Here is a 14825-nt window from a genome sequence, read left to right as displayed (position 1 = left end):
CAGCCAGTTTGCACACAGCTATATATCCCACAGACAGCAATGTGATAAACCAAATAATCCATTTTAGTGATATTCATTGAGGGGCAAATATTGACTAAGACAACAAGAATAATTCCCCTGCTCCTGGAGTCATACATCACGGAAAGAGACCATTCGGCCCATTGTATCCACACCAGTCATCAAGCCCCCATCTACTCTAATCCCATTTTCCAGCACTTGGCCCATAGCCTTGAATGCTATGGCATTTCAAGTGTTCATCTAACTACTTTTTAAATGTTGTGAGGGTTCCTGCCCCTACCACCTTCTCAGGCAGTGAGTTCTAGATACCCCCCACCCCCTGGGTGAAAGATTTTCTTCTCAAATCCCCTCTAAACATCCTGGCCCTTACCTTAAATTTATGTCCCCTGGTTATTGACCCCTCCACTAAGGAGAAAAGTTCCTCCTATCTACCCTATCTAGGCCCCTCATAATTTTGTACACCTCAATCAGGTCCCCCCGCTCAGCCTCCTCTGCTCTAAGGAAAACAATCCCAGCCACTCTAGTCTCACTTCGTACAGTGGGACATTTTATATTCACCTGGGGCATACAGAACCTCAGCTTAGCATCTTATCTGAAAGACAGGAACTCGAAACATTGCAGCACTGCCTCCTTACTGCATTATTCCGAGCCTACATTTTTGTGTTCAAGTCTCTGAAGTGTATTATCCCAGTAATGATCCCAGTTTGGAGTAATGTCTTCCATTGTGCCTCAGACAGTTGTACCCTTGTTTCTGGGTCACAGAATAATGCGTTCAAGTCCTTCTCTAATGGTTAGAGCACCGCTCCAGACTGACAATCCAAGGGAGTGCTGCACTTTCAGAGATGCTTTTTTTTGAATCAGACATTAAACTGAGCCCAGCTCTCAGCTGAACATTAACAATCGCATGCCATTATTTCAAAGCAAAGCACAAAATTAATCCTGGCCAACATTTATCCCTCAACCAACACCTAAAACAGTTGTGCTGGCCATTGCCACATAGCTGTGTGTGGAGTTTGCTGTGTACAAATTGGGTTTGGCATCTCCTGTGTACTGACTGGGATGAGAGGAATGCAGTGTCTGTCTCTAGTCCCATACTCCACGGGCCACAACATATATTTAAATGATGTTTCCAGCGAGTTATATGGCCAAATATGTGCTTTCTCTATTAATCCCAGAATGGCCACTCAATGACCAGGTTTCTTCAATAAAGAACAAAATCATTAGTTTATTATAAAGCCAGCTTTGTCAAACAGAAGGGGAAAGCTCATTAACATACAGAATGAAATATGAAGATATACTAATGAGTCTTCCGAAATACCCTAAGTCTTTCTCTTAGACACACACACACACGGCCATTTAGCCCAGTGTGTTTGTACCGGCCAAAAAGAGAAAAAAGAAACTGGCCACTCATTTTAATCCCACTTTCCAGTCCCTGGTCCGTAGCCTTACAGGTTACAGCACTTCAGTTGCAGATCCAGGCACCTTTTAAACGAGTTGAACATTTCAGCCTCAACTATCAATTCAGGCAGTGAATACAGATGCCATCTCTGGGTGAAAATGTTTTCCTCATGTTCCCTTGTCCACCTGTCCTGCCACCTTCAAGGACCTGTGGACATGCACTCCAAGGTCTCTCGCTTCCTCAACCCTTCTCAATACTTCCTCTTTATTGAGTATTCCCTTGCTTTATTTGCCCTCCCCAAATGCATTACCTCACACTTTTCCGCATTGAACTTCTCCACCCATTCAACTAACCATTGATATCACTCTGGGGTCGACAGCTATCCGTTTCTCTATCAACTACGCGGCCAGTTTTTGTGTCAACTGCAAATTTCCCAATCATGCCTCCCACATTTAAGTCTAAATCATTAATATATACGACAAACAGCAAAGGCCCCAACGCTGACTGCTGTGAAACACCACTGGAAACTGTTTTCCATTCGCAAAAATCCATCGACCTTTGTTTCCTGTCACTGAGCCAATTTTGGATCCAACCTACCACCTCTCCCTGTATCCCATGAGATCTCATTTTCCTGACTATTCTCCCATGTGAGACCTTGTCAAATGCCTCTCTGAAATCCTTGTAGACAACATCCACTGCACTACCCTCATCAATCCCCCTTGTTACTTCCTCAAAAAATTCTTTTAAGTTAGTAAGACACGATCTTCCCTACAAAACCATGCTGACTTACCCCTGAACAATCCGTGCCTTTCTAAGTGATAGTTTACCCTGTCTCTCAGAAATGTTTCCATTAATTTGCCCACTACCGGAGTCATGTTGACCGGCAGCTCATTTTCTGGTCTATCCCTCGCACCTGTTTTAAATAATGTACAACATTCGCAGACCTCCAATCTGCTGGGACCTCATCTGTAGCTAGTGAGGACTGGAGAATGTTCCTCAGTGCATCCATTATTTCCTCCCTGGCTTCTTTCAACAGCCTGGGATACAATCCATCTGGCCCTGGTAATTTATCCACCTTCAAGGATGCCAGCCCCTCCAGTGCTTCCTCTCTCACTATGCTTATTGTCTCTAATATTTCATACTTCTCTTCTTTAACTAGAACATCTGCATCATCCCTCTCCTTCATGAAAACAGACAAAGTACTCATTGAGAACCCTGCCCGCATCTTCTGCAACAACCTACAAGTTACCATGTACATCTCTGATAGGCCCTACCTTTTCCTTAGTTATTCTCTTGCTCTTAATGTACTGGTAAAACATCTTGGGATTTTCTTTTGTGACTGGCATAAGCTTTCTTTTTCTGCCTTATCCTGGCCTGTATGCTTCTGGATAACCAGGGGGCTCTAGATTTGGCAGTGTCACACTTTTTTCTTTTAGGGGCATGTCTGCACTGTGCCTGTAGAATCTCGCCTTTGAAAGCCTCCCACAAATTTGACACAGTTTTTCCTTCTAATAGCTGTATCCAGCCCACTCTCGCCAGCGCACCTCTCAGCTTTGTAAAATTTGTCTTCCCCCAATTTAGAACTTTTACTCCTGTTCTATCTTTGTCCTTTTCCATAATAATGCTAAATCTAACTATGTTATGGTCACTATCTCCAAAGTGGCCCCCCACTGCTACTTCATCCATTTGCCCAGCTTCATTTCCTAAGACTAAATGTAGAATTGCGCCCACACACGTCAAAAAAAGAATAGGGGAATTCTGCCAAAGGTTAAAAGTCAGTGGTTCAGAGGCAAAAAGATAGAGGGTGGAGTCCTTGAAATGGCGCCTGGAAAAAATGGTTTCTCTCAGCACTGATCCATGAAACAATCGATAACTCTTGCACTGCTTTTCAGGCAGACTCGTGGAACACTTGCAGGTACTCAATTCCAACACGTAGAGCAACTTAGGAGCAGCTGATGTTCACTTCCGGCTGTGGACTGGCTCTGGACTGCAAAAAGGCTGCTGTCTTCCTTCACAAGCAGTTGGTCCTTCTCTTCTCAAAAGTAAAACCAACTTTTAAACACATTTAAACACACTTTTAAACCAGGCATGGTTTTTTCAGTCATAAAAACCATGTGACCCCCCCCCCCCCCTCCCGCCCCCACCTTTGTACACAGTCCACCAGGGTCAAGAGGTTTCTAGCTTCTTTACAACTGCTTAATTACCTGCTCTTGTAAAAGGACCAGGAATAGCAATCAGTGTCCTGCATTAATCCTTTAAGGGACAGTGCCTTTTAAGACACAAGTTCTTCCAGAATGTTCTTAGTCCTTGAAGATTAACCATTTCTGTGATTAAAGTGTTCAGGACACCTGCATTACAAAGAGCACTTCATTGGTTGTCAAGAGCTTTGGGATATCCTGAGGCCACAAAAGGTGCTATATAAAGGAAAGTTATTTATTTTGCTCATACCCACATTTTTTCTCACCTTGCAAGAAGTCAAGGGACACACATTATCACATATATTAGGTGACCCTCCACCAACCTCAAATACTGCCTCCAATTTTGTTTGGTTTTCCTCTATAAGCAGTTGGTAAAGAGGAACCTGAGGGAAAATAGGGGCCATTCAAGTGCCCTGGCCAGCATGCGAATGTGTGATTATGCAACATGCAGATAACTTATCTTGGCTGTGTATTTGGGTGCCTGTTGCTTGCCGTGTGCAATGGGCCACAGGACATAAGTCATTGCTATGACAGTGCCCGGGTAAAATGTAGGTGCACAAAATTTAGAAAGAAGATCAATAGTGAGCAGAGTGTTGTGCATTCTCCTGCTGCGCTCCAAACTTAAACTGAAGCACTGTTAGGGTGCCTCGAAAGTGAACAATACAAAACTAAGTTAAGTGTGGGAAAAACTTTTGTTAATGTTTTTAAACCCAACAAATGTCATCCTCAATAATATAAGAGAAAAGTGCTGCAGATGCTGAAAACCTGAGGTAAAAATAGAAAATGTTGGGAAGGTCACAGACCTGAAACGTTAACTCTGTTTCGCTTGGCACAGGTACTGCCAGACTACTAAGCGTTTCTGGAATTTCCTGTTTTTATTTCAAATGTCTCCCTCATCTGATTCCAGCTTTGGTGCATGGGTAAAGCCACCTCCAAACCGGCTGCTTTCATTCTCCTCCTCTCCAAGCAGGCCCTCAGTTCCAGAGATGACCATCTGCCAACACCACCTCCAAATCTGCCTCATTAATTGGTGTCGCTTTGCTGCAAATGATTGGAAGCAGGGCAGCTTTAGAGGTGACCAGCACCCCTTGAAAAGCAGCTGGTGCCAGGTCATCTGCTCCTTGATCCCAGGATGCTCTTAGTTCTTGGTACACCATATGCTATGTGGTTCTGCAACTTGATGCAAAGGAAATGATCTGCAGTGTATTACGACATCAGCTCTTTACACTTCAGGACTATGCTGCACCCAGAGAGCAGTGGGCTTGACGTCACTGCACAGGGACAGTTCCTAGATACCAGCTCATAAAGATTACTTACAGAGCATTCCCCAGATGCATTACATTCATTTCCTCTTTTTTTCTGGCCTGGTACTCCCCTCACTTCCCCTTTTGTTCAGATGCACTGTGAAGCTTGAATTCTAACACAACGGGACTGAAACAGCAGCTGATTAATAGTCATACTGGAGTAACCTGCTTGATCCTTCTAGGGTCTGTCCTGGGGTGGTGAGTAACCCTTTGCTGTATGGTCTGCTTTGCTGACTTTATTTTTAAAGGGCAGAAAATAAATGATAATTCTGCTGAAAGCAGGAAGTATATTTCAGGTGGAGATCTTTGACACTAGTTTGGTATAAAGAAAGGACTTGCAACTTTCACAACCTCAGGACATCCCAAAGCGCTTTGTAGCCAATTAAGTATTTTTGAAACCGAGACACTGGTTCACCTGTGGCAGCCAATTTGCACAAAGCAAGATCTTACAAACCAGCAGTGCAATAATGACCAAATAACCTGTTTTTAGTGATATTGGTGGGGTGATAAATTTTGACCATGATATCAGGGACAACTGAACTTTCCTGCCCTTCTGTGCCTTGGAAGCTTTTGACATCCACCTGACTGTACATCACTGGGTGTATCAGCCTTTATTTTGTGCTTCAGTACCAGAAACCCACCACCACCTGAATCAGAAGTGAGGTTGCTCCCATTGAGTCATGGCTCCAGACATCAATGGGGGAATTTTCATATTTTTTATATGGGCAGAGGTAAATTGGCCATATTAAATACAATGAAAGGCAAATTGGAACTATTATAGTGGGTGATGTGCTCCATCAGAGAACGGTGACAATTACCTCCTCACATTACCTATATATTAGGTAACAACATGACATCAGGTATGACATCTCAGTATGTTGCCATCATTTTGCACTTAGCGTTGCTGTTGTGAAGACCTCTGCAATGGGTAGACCAACCATCCCAATGGAGTTGGCCTGCTCGCCTCTTTGCAGCCTATCATAAAGTTACATGGGCAATAAAACAAGACAGCAGTTATCATCCCTTTCAGGGATAGAGATGGTCAAAAGCATCGATGAAATTAAAAAAACACTAAAATGAAACTTTGAGTGGTTATGTGCTGTTGTATTGAGCGATGCCGAGCGGGAAGCTGCCAGGCATACTATCAGATCCATGCTTGCTACCAAAGGAAAACCGACAGGACAATTATTCTGAGTTTCCTAGGATTAAAGAAAGAGAGGGTTGCAAATTCACTGTCGTTGAACGCTGAGCTGAGCGCTGTGTGAATGCCAGGTTAGGTCATTATCACACCACTATTATTGTCACCACTCACTGAAGAACAGCAGATAATGGAGAGTCCCCAGTACCAGAAGAGCAGAGGAACTAGGGGAAGAAAAGCAGAGCAACATAGAAAGCGGAAGTTAAATGGACAAAGTTTATACTAGGAAGTGTGCCACTGAAACTTTTTTTTTATTCATTCATGGGATGTGGGCTTCGCTGGCTGGGCCAGCATTTATTGCCCATCCCTAATTGCCCTTGAGAAGGTGGTGGTGAGCTGCTTTCTTGAACCGCTGCAGTCCATGTGGTGTAGGTACACCCACAGTGCTGTTAGGAAGGGCATTCCAGGATTTTAACCCAGCGACAGTGAAGGAACGGCGATATATTTCCAAGTCAGGATGGTGAGTGACTTGGAGGGGAACTTCCAGTGGTGGTGTTCCCAACTATCTGCTGCCCTTGTCCTTCTAGATGGTAGTGGTCGTGGGTTTGGAAGGTGCTGTCTAAGGAGCCTTGGTGAATTCCTGCAGTGTATCTTGTAGATGGTACACACTGCTGCCACTGTGCATCATTGGTCGAGGAAGTGAATGTTTGTGGATGTGGTGCCAATCAAGCGGGCTGATTTGTCCTGGACAGTGTCCAGCTTCTTCGGTGTTGTGGGAGCTTCACTCATCTAGGCAAGTGGGGAGTATTCCATCACACTCCTAACTTGTGCCTTGTAGGTGGTGCCCCACATAACCTTCCATCCTTCTTTATAGATGTTTCTCACTCTTTAATGTGTAAAATCCCACTGTTATATACAGGTCTTTGGAAATTTACTTTTCCCATAATATAAAAATATGGTCAGTACCTTTGGGAAAAATAAATGTACTGCTTGGCCTTGCTTATCTTGTTAGTTGTACACATCCTACCATCCCTTTGAAAATCAAATAACCCCTTCACTCATCTAAAAATTCAAATTTCATTCACACCTTATCTGTGGAACCCTCATCCTCACTTGTTCATCTCCATTTCAAAAGTCTGCTTTACCCCTAATTCTTTTGATAATTTCAACATTGCAGGGCAGAATTTTCTGCCTGTTGGGCGTGCAGGCCCAACCCAATCTCTGGCGGGCGGGGAGCCGATCCCTGCCAGAGAAGCGGGTCCCGCCGCCAATTTACGTGGGCGGGCCAATTAAAGCCCGCCCAGCGTGACGTCTAGTGGGAAGCGCTATGCGCTCCCTGTGTGGGCGGGGGGAGGGGGATTCACCAAATGTGAGAGTGCGCTCTTTCACGCATGCGCACGAAAGAGCGCACATCTCCCTGAGGCTAAGTGCTGCCTCAGGGAGATCGCTGACACTTTTAAAAATATTAAAAATAGAAAAAAAAATTCTCTAACATGTCCCCCTCATGTGACAATGTCACATGAGATGGGACATGTTCATAATTAACATAATAACTTTATTAAAAATTTTAAAACCTACATGAAACCTCATCCTGCCAGTGGATGAGGTTTCATGTTTTATCTATTTGCCGCCGGGGCTCCTGGCCTGCCCGCCAACCTTAAGGTTGGACGGGCAGGTCCTTTTATTGTATAAATGATCCTGTCAATGGCCTCAATTGGCGATGACGTCAGGGGTTCCGCCAGGCGTCATCCCGCGTCATTTTAAGCGTCGGCGAGCGGGCCCCACCCCCTGCTCGCCGACGGCAAAATTCTGCCCGCAGTCTCTCTGGCTCTAATTCAACTAAATCAGTCACACAGACAGAGCCATCCACACTTGCACCCATAAGCCTACAATAATATTATGGAAAATATTATAGTTTCATGACATATATCTGTACATAGTTATGTCCATTCAATAAACCAGTTATAGTTTAGACATACCTGTATCTCAGCAATCGTTCTTTGGCCAGTCACAACCAACATACTGGAGGGTAGATTTTACAATTCCTTCTGCCACTCCAGGACCATATCATGAACTCAAGACTAATTATGGCTCAGAACGAAGCCATTTGGCCCAACAGGTCCATTCTGGGCATCCTATAGAAACAGTGATTTTAATTTTTCAGTCGAATTTACTGCTTCTTTGTAGGTGGGTATTTTCCAGTCCTGCCCATGGCAAGAACCGTCACAGGTGGGAACGGAAAATTTGGGGAGGCAGCCAAAAGCCCACTGACTTTCGACGGGACGAGAAAATCCTGCCTGTAGGTGGGACCGGACCACCCGTTATCTCCTCACAATTAGTGCAACTCAACCACCCTCACCCAACTACTGATAAACCTACCTTCAATCTGATCCATGTTGTCTACCATCTTCCTGAGTATTGTGGGCTAGGTAGTCAAAATTAAATAACCAGTGAATGGAACATTATAATAATCCAGGACACTCATTAATAGTTTTCACTGAAAAATGAAAGAATTGGAGAATTTGATTCCTAAAGCACTTGCAAAAATCCTAGAACGCTGCACAATAAAAAATACCTTTTATTTATTGGTACAGACTTTTTTTCTTTTTATTTGATTCAATAGATAAATTGTCTGGGCGGAGTGCAAAGAGAAAGGTCAGGTGTGTTGTATTGTATGCTTACCAAAAAGTACGTTGTAATGTTGTAGTTATGTTACTAAACTAGTAATCTTGAGGTCTGAGTTAATAATCCAGAGAATTTAAGTTCAAATCCCGCAGTAACAGTTTGAGAATTTGAATTCAGTTTTTCTTAAATCTAGAAATAAATAGCTGGCATTGATAAAAGTGACCATGAAAATGTTGGGATTGGTGTAAAAATGAATATGGTCTTAGGGAGGAAACCTGCACTTCTTAGTTGGTCTGGACCTTACATGTGACTCCAGCTGCAGACCAACATGGTTGACTTTTAGCTGTCCCCTGAAGTGCCTCCTTAAACCACTCAGGGCAACTAGGAATTGGCAATAAACATTAGTGCAGAGGGGGAGATGTTGGCCTAATGGTAATGTCACTGGATTAGTAATCCAGAGGCCTAGGCTTTAACCTGGGGACATGATTCAAAGCCCACCATGGCAGCTGTTGGAATTTAAATTCAAATAAGGAACGGAAAGCTAGCCTTAGCAATGGTGACCATTACAGTTACCCCACCTTCACTCAACTACTGATAAATCTACCTTTAACCCTGATCCATGCTATCTACCATCTTCCTCAGTATTGTGGTTATCGATTATTGTAAAAATCCACCTGATCTAATGTCGTTTAGGGGCAGAAATCTGCTGTCATTACCCAGTCTGGCCTAGATGCGACACCAGCTCCACAGCAATGTGGTTGACTCTTAACAGCCCTTTGCAATGGCCTAGCAGGCCACTCAGTTCAAGGGCAATTAGGGATGGGCAACAAATGCTGGCCTTGTCAGCAATGCCCACATCCCATGAAAGAATAATTTTTAAAAATTGGTTTTATTCCGTATGATTTAGGCTTTAATGTTCTTTCAAGTTGTGGCTGCCTTGATGATTTTTGGCTTGGAGTAAAGACGTTTTTCATTCCCAGGATTCTTTAAGTTTAACAAGTGTTGAATATGTTCAAAATGGAGAGCGGTTTGGACACACCTGGAATCAACAGATATGGGGGTGTTGAGGGGGGGGAGGTGAAGCGGAGTTGATGTAAACAATCAGCCATGATCTAATTGAATGGCAGGACGGGTTTGATGGGCTGTGTGATCAGTTTCTGCTCCTATTTCTTGTGTTGATATGTTGCAATGCATCAGTATACAATTTAGTCGAATGTGTTGTTTGTTTTCTGTTGAAAGACAGGATGTGTGATTTCTGTCTGCTAACTTGGCTTTGCAAATCTATTGGGAAACATTCGGATAGCCAAGGAAGTCTTGAGATAGGAAACAGAATAATCATCCCAAGATGATGAGTTATGTGTTTAATAGTTAAAGAGTTAACACCTGGTGTTTTGTAGGAATCAGCCCATCTCGGGATGTCTTGCTCACAATAACACTTGTCGTGCCATAACGAACTATCTAGGACAGCATGCGTGACTATAAAGACCATGAACTTGCTATGACGATTTGTCGAGAGGGACGAGAATGAAATGCTCAATGAAGGTTATGCCTCTACTCGAAGGAAAACTAGGTAATTGCATTTATTTTTTTGTATCACTACCGCTTAGGGTCATTGGGTGGATTTAAACCAGGTGATGGGATTCTCTCCCAATCAGAGGCCAGCAGTTCTCCACTGCAGGCAGTACCACCAGGGGTGGTTCCAGCTGCTGGCAACATTCCCACCGGTGGTTCAGAATCAACATAAGGCCAAGCTAAATAAGGACGGATGGGGTGGGGGGTGGTGGAGGGGGGGGGAGGGGGGCGGTGCATGTGATGGGGGTCACTGAAGTGGAGATCAGAGGCTTTCAGCGCCTCCCTGCCCTCCCTCTCGCCAGGTCCCTCAATTATGCACTGAGCGTCTTAGAATGGGGGGACCACCCAGGGACCCCACAAACAAACCCGGCAAGAGTTTGCTTTTCAGCCTTCCCACACAGTGACACCCCACCCACAGCTGTGAGAATACCAGCGTCAATGGGGTCAGGCCCTTAAGTGGGTATTAACTGCCCACTTGAGCGCCTCAATTAATGTCGTGCAGGGAGCCCATCCACGAACCCCACCACCCTGGACTTAGTCAGTGGAAGGCGGGAAGACAGTGGAGTCCCCACCCAGCATCCTCCCATCCGATTAAACACTCCCCCACCCCACCCCACCCCTACCCACCCCGCCTCCAAAATCACCATTGGAGGGGACAATAAATTCCACCCATTGAGTGTGTCAAGACTTGGTTGAACACAACAAAAGGTTTATGTTGGAATGATATTCGGGACAGATGCAAATTCTCTTGGAGTGTGTGTGCCTTTTGAAGGCACTCACCTGCAGGCTGAATCATTTCTGGGCAATCTGTCACACAGGCCGTATTGCTTGAGAACTGGCTCAGGTTGTGTAATCCAAAACTGCTTTATTCTGAAATAATGTTTTGTGACGGAGGCTGGGGATATTTCGAAATTTGATCCAGTTATTGGGTGGTGCTTATTGCTCATTTCAGTAATATGCATGACTAAGAATGCAGCAGATATTCCTGACATAAGGCTCTCTTCATGACTGTTAAATTACAGTCGCCTCGGTATCTCGGAGAAGAAAATGAATTTTTTTTTTAAAATACGGGAGCCCCCAGTGAGACCCGGAATTTCCTCGAACCTCTGCCAGTCCACAAGGTAACAAACTACGGGTGGGATTTTCCGGTCCTGCCCCACCTGAAGTCAATGGGCCTTTCGCTGGTCCATCAAATTTTCCAGTCCTGCCCAAGACAATTCCCGCAGAGGCCAGGATCAGAAAATGGCGCCCAATGTTTCCACTGATTGGGAGGTTTTCCGTGTTGTGCCCAGTAAGAAAGCATCTAGATAAATACACTGAATATCACTTTGTTGATCACGGTATCATCAGAGGATCAACATAGATACCATGAAGTAATGAGAATAAACATAAACAATTGCCGTTTTACACATGAACACACATGATATTAACTGATTTGAAAATGTAACTGAAGGTGATGTTGACACTTGTGGAGATATGATCTTTTAAACAGTGATATCATGGTAAATCACTCTGGATGCCATCCAACTAGGAAGGTTGCTCCATCTGATAAATAGCTGCTTGATTTGCTACTAGTTCAATGGAGATTAGCTTCTTAGCAAAGAGCAATGATTGTTTATTCCTGGAAAAACTCAGCAGGTCTGACAGCATCTGCGGAGAGGAACACAGTTAACGTTTCGAGTCCGTATGACTCTTCAACAGAACTAAGGAAAAATAGAAAAGAGGTGAAATATAAGCTGGTTTAAGGGGGGTGGGACAGCTAGAGCTGGATAGAGGGCCAGTGATAGGTGGAGATAACCAAAAGATGTCATAGACAAAAGGGCAAAGTGGTGTTGAAGCTGGTGATATTATCTAAGGAATGTGATAATAAAGGTACAGATAGCCCTAGTGGGGGTGGGGTGGGGGGAAGGGATTGAAATAGGCTAAAAGACAAAGATAAAACAACGGATGGAAATACATTTAAAAATAATGGAAATAGGTGGGAAAAGAAAAATCTATATAAATTATTGGAAAAAAGGGGAATCGGAAAGGGGGTGGGGATGGAGGAGAGAGCTCATGATCTAAAATTGTTGAACTCAATATTCAGTCCGGAAGGCTGTAAAGTGCCTAGTCGGAAGATGAGGTGCTGTTCCTCCAGTTGGCGTTGAGCTTCACTGGAACAATACAGCAGGCCAAGGACGGACATGTGGGCATGAGAGCAGGGTGGAGTGTTAAAATGTCAAGCGACAGGGAGGTCTGGGTCATGCATGCGGACAGACTGAAGGTGTTCCGCAAAGTGGTCACCCAGTCTGCGTTTGGTCTCTCCAATGCAGAGGAAACCGCATTGGGAGCAGCGAATGCAGTAGACTAAACTGAGGGAAGTGAAATGCTGCTTCACTTGAAAGGAGTGTTTGGGCCCTTGGACGGTGAGGAGAGGGGAAGTAAAGGGGCAGGTGTTGCACCTTCTGCGGTTGCATGGGAAGGTGCCGTGGGAGGGGGTTGAGGTGTAGGGAGTTATGGAGGAGTGGACCAGGATGTCCTGGAGGGAATGATCCATATGGAATGCCGCAAGGAGGGGTGAAGGGAAGATGTGTTTGGTGGTGGCATCATGTTGGAGTTGGCGGAAATGGCGGAGGATGATCCTTTGAATGCGGAGGCTGGTGGGGTGATAAGTGAGGACAAGGGGGACCCTATCATGTTTCTGGGAGGGAGGAGAAGGCGTGAGGGTAGATGCGCGGGAGATGGGCCGGACACGGTTGAGGGTCCTGTCAACCACCATGGGTGGAAAACCTCAGTTAAGGAAGAAAGAAGACATGTCAGAGGAACTGTTTTTGAAAGTGGCATCATCAGAACAGATGCGACGGAGGCGAAGGAACTGAGAGAATGGGATGGACTCCTTACAGGAAGCGGGGTGTGAGGAGCTGTAGTCGAGGTAGCTGTGGGAGTCGGTAGGCTTGTAATGAATATCAGTGGACAGTCTATCACCAGAAATTGAGACAGAGAGGTTAAGGAAGGGAAGGGAAGTGTCAGAGATGGACCATGTGAAAATGATGGAGGGGTGGAAATTGGAAGCAAAATTAATAAATTTTTCCAGGTCCAGACAAGAGCATGAAGCCGCACCGAAATAATCATCGATGTACCGGAGAAAGAGTTGTGGGAGGGGGCCAGAGTAGGACTGGAACAAGGAATGTCCCACATACCCCATAAAGAGACAGGCATAGCTGGGGCCCATGCGGGTACCCATAGCCACACCTTTTATTTGGAGGAAGTGAGAGGAGTTTAAGGAGAAATTGTTCAGTGTGAGAACGAGTTCAGCCAGACGGAGGAGAGTAGTGGTGGATGGGGATTGTTCGGGCCAATGATATAATCGGCGAATTTCTCACACGCCCACGTGACTGAGAGAGTCTCTTCCTCTATAGCGGCACACCTTGGGGAGAAAATTCTCCCCATCGGGGGGAGGGGGGTGCAGAGCGGGAGCGGGAGCGGGCGCGGGCGAGCATGCAGCCCTCCGTCACCCGCGATCGGTTGCGCGCCGCCATTTTGCGTGGGCGGGCCAATTAAGCTGGGCGCTCCCTGTTCAGGGAGGGGGAGGGGTGAGAGTCGGGGCCTGCATCTTCCGTGCATGCAGGCGAAAGAGCGCAGAAATCTCCCTGAGGCACGGAGCAGCCTCAGGGAGAGTATTTTCTTCATCAAAACTTCAAAAAGAAATATAGATAAGATTATTCAAACATGTCCCCTGTCACATGAGCTGGGACATGTCAATGAATTTTACTAAAAAAATTTATTTGATTTATAAAGCCTTCATGAAACCACATCCCGCCCGTGGATGAGGTTTCACGTTATATGCAAAGGCCGCCTGGGCTCTTTGCCTGCCCACCAACCTTAAGCTTGGACGGGCAGCACTGTTAATCGTTTCAATTAGTTTTTAAATGGCCTTAATAGGCCTTTGACAGTTTGGCGGGCGTGCAGCCGACTCTGGTACCCGCCTGCCAAACTGAAACTCGGAATGACGCGCGGTGACATCGAAAGCACGCCCGACATCACCGCGCATCATCTTACGCGTCGGCGAGCAGGGCCCCGCCCTCCCCCGCATGCCAACCAGAAGATTCAGGCCCTTATTTCTGTGTCAGATAATGCCCGAGACGTATAATCGACTGGTTGCTCTTGAAACAGGACCTGCCCCCAGCCCTGTGGATGAGGAATCAACTGCATTTCATCAGAAGGGGGAGGATCATAATCAGCTAAGATAGCTGGTGAGAGCAGCATGCCTTTAACCTGGCAGGATGCCTGATCTTGGTGTGCGTGCCAACAATATGCTTAAGCCTTCTTCAGTAGGTGTCTCAAGGGCTCCGTGACTTACATTAAGATCGGCAGAAGTTTTGCCAGCTGATTTGCCACACCAAGGAATCGTTGAAGGTCCAGAATGAACGAAGAGGGTTGGAAGTTCACTGATGGCCCTGGTTTTTTGCCGGTCTGCCATTGTGACTGTGCTAGACACAAATGTGGCCTAAAAATCAAATGGACATTTGGGAGAAATCACCCTTATCATTGAGTGTCAAGCCTTCTTCCTGCAAACAGTTCAAAACAGCTTT

At 45.4% G+C, this 14825-nt stretch overlaps 1 protein-coding gene across 4 annotated transcripts in view; it reads left to right on the top strand.

Annotated features, from left to right (window-relative positions):
* The window catches only part of LOC144694000 (succinate receptor 1-like), a 156063-nt gene that overhangs the window by 98063 nt on the left and 43175 nt on the right, over positions 1–14825 (top strand). Inside the window, exons 2-4 of one of the 4 annotated variants that reach the window (XM_078564290.1) lie at positions 5081–5117; positions 8681–8717; positions 10080–10252. The gene's annotated coding sequence lies outside the window, so the exon portion shown is untranslated. Of the gene's footprint in view, positions 1–5006; positions 5118–8680; positions 8718–10079; positions 10253–14825 lie in introns of those variants that run through there. The other 3 variants (XM_078564289.1, XM_078564288.1, XM_078564291.1) reach the window with 3 other exon arrangements.

Source organism: Cetorhinus maximus, chromosome 19 (assembly GCF_964194155.1).
Source record: "Cetorhinus maximus chromosome 19, sCetMax3.hap1.1, whole genome shotgun sequence".
Classification (NCBI taxonomy): Eukaryota; Metazoa; Chordata; class Chondrichthyes; order Lamniformes; family Cetorhinidae; genus Cetorhinus; species Cetorhinus maximus.
This window is presented reverse-complemented; position numbering and strand designations above follow the sequence as displayed.